This window comes from Pteropus alecto, unplaced genomic scaffold (genome assembly GCF_000325575.1).
Source record: "Pteropus alecto unplaced genomic scaffold, ASM32557v1 scaffold359, whole genome shotgun sequence".
Lineage (NCBI taxonomy): Eukaryota > Metazoa > Chordata > Mammalia > Chiroptera > Pteropodidae > Pteropus > Pteropus alecto.
This window is the reverse complement of record NW_006443119.1, coordinates 3,689,535-3,695,468: the sequence shown is the minus strand read 5'-3', so window position 1 is coordinate 3,695,468 and position 5,934 is coordinate 3,689,535. Positions and strand designations below refer to the sequence as shown.

The 5,934-nt window shown below is 41.1% G+C and overlaps 1 protein-coding gene across 1 annotated transcript in view; it reads left to right on the top strand.

Moving 5' to 3' along the window:
* The window catches only part of LOC102885125 (sodium/potassium-transporting ATPase subunit alpha-2), a 23,248-nt gene extending 22,885 nt beyond the window's left edge, over positions 1-363 (top strand). The window contains exon 23 of the mRNA XM_006922902.1: positions 1-363. This exon is cut by the window's left edge and continues 148 nt beyond it. The gene's annotated coding sequence lies outside the window, so the exon portion shown is untranslated.
* The last annotated feature ends 5,571 nt before the right edge of the window (positions 364-5,934 follow it).

Genomic DNA, 5,934 nt, shown 5'->3' with positions numbered 1-5,934 from the left:
AAGATTTGGGGAGAGAGAATGAGGCAACTCAGCAGGCTAAGTTGGGAGGAGTAGGTAAACAAGCTTGGAGTGATTGCCCCAGAAACCCAACTCTGAACCGTCAGATTAGACATCTTCCCCAGATCCTGCTCCACCCACTCCACTGTGTTATTTTAATGTGGTACTGAAGGTTACCCCAGCCCTTCCCATTCCCTATCCATTCACTCCCACCTCCCACTAGAACAGACTAACACCCAAAGACAGGACCTATCTAACCGAGAGGAGGAAGACCATCTCAGATCACCAGTGTCTCTTTATCTCTCCAGCCTCATCCCACTTCCTACCTTTACCTCTCATTTGCTTCCTGCCCAATCCTGTCGCCTACTTCCACCTCCAACCTGGAAAGCACAAATGGTTTCTCCTGGTGAGGCCAGAAAGGGAAGCTGGATGGAGAAGCCAGTTGTCTCCCAGTCAAGACTAGTTAGAAACCCCTAGAGGAGAGCTGAGCAGACAGGTGGGAGGTTGGTATGGCAGAGGAGGCAAACAACAATGGGAGAGAGATAAGAAAGGAGAGAGAGAGTCAATGACATGGTATTTGACATATATAGATAGATGTCTAGGCTCCAGCTCTGTGTCCTGCCCTTTTAGAGTACCCTGCCGCATACCAGATTCAAATGTCATCAGAGTAACAACAGAGGCAGGACCAGAGGTGATCTGGGGAGCTTCACTGAGATTCCACACCCCTGTGCCACAGAGTTCCCACTGACCCTTGCTTTGTAGTCTGTTTGGTCCAGGAGACCCAGGTGTCACAGATGCTCCAGCTCTCTCAATCACACATGCTTTGTAACACCTGCCCTTTAGAATGCTAAGAACTCAGAAGTTCCATGTTGTTCTGAAAAGGATAACTGCCGGTTCATTCCCTGCCACTCCCACCTTCTTCTCATTCATGCCTATGCTGATAAACTTACCTCCTTCCTAGGCACTGCCAAACCATATGTTCCTGGCCAACAGCTGGAATTGGGGTAGAGAGATTCCCAGAACCTTCCTGTCTTGCAGGGACATGCAGAATTAGCTTAGGTCATGAACAAAGTCAGAACCTCTGGACAAGAGGTAAAGCGTTAGGAGACCTGCCTTTGACTTCTCAGTCAGCAAGGTCGCTCCTCCCACGCAAATGCCCTTCATGCTGATGTTCATTTTCCCTGAGATAGGTGGTTGGTTTCCGGTTTCTACAAGAGATACTTTTTCTTCTCTTTTCCCTCCCCACCTAACACTTCTGCTCTGCAGGCAGCTCTGCTCATTCTCTAAGGCTGGTTTAGAAGGCATTGGGAATATCTTACAAAGAGAGACCTAGATGATCAAAACAAGTAAGAGACACCTAAGGAAAATGGAAGACCTAAGGCAGAAAGAAAGAAAGTACATAAGACAAGTGTTAGATCAAGCCTATAAGCCACCTGCCAAGGTCTGTTACTTCATTACACTGGAATTCTACTTTATCAGAAGTACCTTGAAATAAATGAGTCATTGCCTTTGGTGTAGAAAACTGAGATGGAAACCATAATAATTTGGGCCTGATTAATTTGAGATTTATTGACTATGGGCAAAAGTTTATCCTTATGCAATCAATAAAAATGGCATTTGTTAGTAAATTAGGAGCATAAACAATATTTCTAAGGGTGGCATATTGAGTCTACCTAAAACAATACTTTTCTGGCACTTTAGGAATCTCTATTTAGAAGTAGTGAGTATATGGGCTAATTATCATCAATTCTTATGCGTTTGTTAAAGAAACATCTGCAAGACCTTTACTTGGTGACCTTTTGTAAGACATTAATTTGAGCACTGTATATGTACTTGAAAATAATAAAGTTGCATTTCTTTATGAAAAAAAAAAATCCCTTCCATAATTCAAATTTCTATACTTAATACTTGCTTCTCTCCAAAATTGTGGTATTGAAATAAGTGCTGAGGCAGGACTTGGCTTGTAGAGAAAACAATAAAGAGAGAGCAGGAGATACGGATAGAAAAAAAATAATCCAGTAGATGATGTCAGTGGAGAAAGCTAGAGATGGAGAAGTTAGGTTGCAAAATTACCTAGAAAAAAATATAGTAGGGCCTCCTTCCTCATTGTTGAACCTACCCCAAGGGCCACAAAGGGTTATCCAGGATAGGGAAGGGCCTATGAGTCTATTTGGGCCCAAATCCTCAACGCCACTTCTGCCTTTTCTGTTTCAGACCAAAATCAGGCCACTCTCAAGCTGAGAGGCCACAATTGTCAGCACCAATTAACAGTCTACAGTATGTGAAAAGCCCTGTTCTGGGTGCTGTCTTTGGGGGATGAAGTAGATGCAATCCTTGAGGCTCACCATGTATCAGACTTTGGAAATCTTCACAGACAGGGTGTGATGGACAAGAGGAAGGGATGTTTGTGTGCTGGAGAAGGAGGGGTGTATGGGTAGTATGCATTCTTCTAGGAGTGCCTGGGAATGGGAGAGAAGACACCAACACTTACAACCCTATGCCAGGATCTTGACATAGCAGTCAGAAATTGGTTCTTGGCCCCTTTATTACAACTCTAACAATGATGGTGATAATAATTGTAGCAATAGTTGTGAGAGCATTGACAGCAGCTCACTTTGTGCCATAATTATACCTAACCTTTATTTGTATAGTCTCATTTAATCCCACCTCAAGGGCCTTCCATCTTGATAGTCCCTCTGCCAGGAACACATTTCCCTACTTATTCACAAGCCAGGCTTCCTCACTTCCTGCAGGCCACTCCTTAAACATGGCCTCATCAGAAAGATCTTCAAAGACCACTCCAAATAGAATAACACTCTGGCACCTCTTTCCCCATTCTCTTTGTTTTCATTCATAAATATTTACTATTTTAAATTGAGAGAGACAGAGAGACAGAGAGGCCGAGACAGAGAAACAGAGAGACAGAGAGCAGAGAGACAGACAGAGACAGAGAATATATAAAAATATATACACATGTTTCAAATATCTATATAGTTGTTGTTAGTTTGTTGGTTTATACTTTTTTGGCTTGTTTGCCTGACTCCTTCCTCAGAATATGTGTCATGCACACAAAGATTCTTTTTCTTTTATTCACCACCTTTATCTTTAGCACCTAACACAATCCCTGACACATATTAGACAATAAATATGGGGGAGATGACTAAAACAATCCTCATAATCTAATAAGATGAAAACTATTGTTATTTTTAATTTATAGATGAGAAAACTAAGGCTCAGAAAGGTTAAATTATGTATTCAAAGTTTCAGAGGTGGCAAGCATCAGGATTCAAACCTACATCAGTCTGGCTCCAGGGCCAGCCCTCTTATCCGCTGTGCCACCCTCACCTGCAGCCACAGGCACAGGAAATCTGTGGACATGGAAGGAGCCTGATCAGCCCGCTGTGGTTCAGTGAACTGGGGAGGCTGCAAAAGGAGCCAGAAAACTGTAGAAATGAACCCTGTGATCAGAACCTGAGAAAGGGAGAGGACATGATTTTAAAGGTGAAGTAAGGAGTTAGGAAAAAAGATACAAAGACACTTGACAATCAGCTAGAGAATCTTAGCAAAAAGATGACAGAATCTTACTACTGGATATACTGTTAAATCAGGCCAACCTCTGGCTCAAGCAGAAATGCTTTTCATGGCATTTCCCCTTTATTTACTAAATAGGAAATGTGATGATTCATCAGAGACAGATGACAAGCTAAATATTCACAATGTTAAGAATGAAGCAAAAAATAAATAAATAGATAGATAGATAGATAGATAAGTGATTAAATCAATATCAAAAGAAGACATTTAATACAAAATGAGTCTTTCAAAAACATCCTTGGCTTTCATGATTTGAGTGGAAAATTTTTTCCAAATTCCACAAAGAACATTCTTCTGTTATTTCAACTGTACCAGAATATAGAAAATATGTATAATTTAATATTGCCCCAGCCTATTTTATGAGACAAGTACAGTTTTGATAGAATTTAATAAAAGATATGTTTAATAATTTGACTATCACCAAATAGTGAAATGCTAGAGACAGAGACAGAGTACATTATACAGAAAACTAACAATTAACGTTCACTAGAAAAATGATTAAATAATTTCAAAAAATGTTGAGAAAGTTATCAGCAAAATTCAACATCTATTCCTGATTTAAATGTTAGAGGAAAAAAGCATATAAGAAAATGTAATCATGTTCAGAGACGAGAGGAAGGGGTGTGTTAAGCCTAGACAACTAATAACAATAGCAACTATAACAAAAGAGATAACAATCACATTTGAAATTCTGGATAAGAAGTTTGAATTTAAATGGTTTAAATAAAGAAGCAAACTAGAAAAAATAAAAACATATATTTTGGTAAACAACATAATTAAATATCTAAAAAAAATCCAAGAAAGTCAACCGAAGCACTGCTTTCACTGCACCCTGGTGATTCTCTGAGACCCCAACCCACTCAATTTACAAGCCCAGCCCAAAACTCTCTCAGAGGCAAATTCACACAAGTTGCAGCCTGAGCCCAAGCTGCAAACTTTCCAAAAATCTCTCAAAGGTCCACAAACCCCAGACAAGCAGCAGCTGGCCTCAGCATACCCTGTACTTCTTGTTAAGTGGCCTCAAGCCCAGCACCAGTGGCAGCCAGCCTTGATTTACAGCATAACCACTCCCAGGCATCTACAAAGCCCAGCACAGGCAGCCACCAATGACGAATCACTTTGTACCTCCTGCAGATGGCCCTGGCCTGGACCCAGGCAGCAGCTGACCTTGGCCTGCATGGGAGCCCCTCCCAAGGGACCCCAGAACCAACACGCCTGGTGGCTAGCTTCAGACCGCAACAAAACACCACCTAACCACCTCCACAAATGACATACCCAAAGGATGGACTCGGCAGGCACAAGAGCCTTGCTAAAGCAAATTCTGCTCCATAAGGTCAGCCCCCACACAACAGTTTGTCCACTATAGTCACAGCCAGTCCTCACAACAGAAGGGCACACACAACCCACACAAGGGACACCCTTGGCATAGCTAAGTCAGGTGAACAAGGAGACGGTGCCATTGGGTTGCATAGGACATACTATATAAGGCCACTGCTAAGACTGGGAAACATAGCAGATCTATCTAATACACAGAAACAAACACAGGGAGGCAGCCAAAATGAGGAGACAAAGAAACATGTCCCAAATGAAAGAAAAGAACAAAGCTCCAGAAAAAGAGCCAAACAAAATGGACACAAGTAATCTACCAGATGCAGAGTTCAAAACATTGGTTATAAGGATGCTCAGTGAACTTAGGGGAAAAGTAGATGACTCAATGAGAATTCTAACAAAGAGATAGAAAACATAAAAGTGGAGATAGAAAACATAAAAAAGAACCAGTCATAAATGAAGAATATAATAATTGAAATGAAGAATACATTAGAAAAAATCAACAGCAGATTAGATGAAGGAGAAGATCGAATCAGAGATTTGGAAGACAAGGCAGTGGAAAACAGCATAATCAAAACAGCAAAAAGAAAGAATTATTTTTAAAAATGAGGATTGTTTAAAGGACCTCTGGGACAACATCAGCATACCAACATTTGCATTATAGGGGTACCAAAAAAAAGGAGAGAGAGAGCAAGGAATTGAAACCCTATTTGAAGAAATAATGACTGAAAACTTCCCTAACCTGGTGAAGGAAATAGACATACAAGTCTAGGAAGTGCAAAGTCCCAAACAAGATGAACCCAAAGAGGCCCACACCAAGACACATCATAATTAAAATGCCAAAGGTTAAAGACAAAGAGAGAATCTTAAAAGCAGCAAGAGAAAAGCAGTTAGTTACCTGCAAGGGAGCTCCCATAAGACCGTCAGCTGACTTCTCAACAGAAACTTTGCAGGCCAGAAGGGACTGGCACGAAGTATTCAAAGTGATGAAAAGCAAGGAACTATAAGCAAAATTAC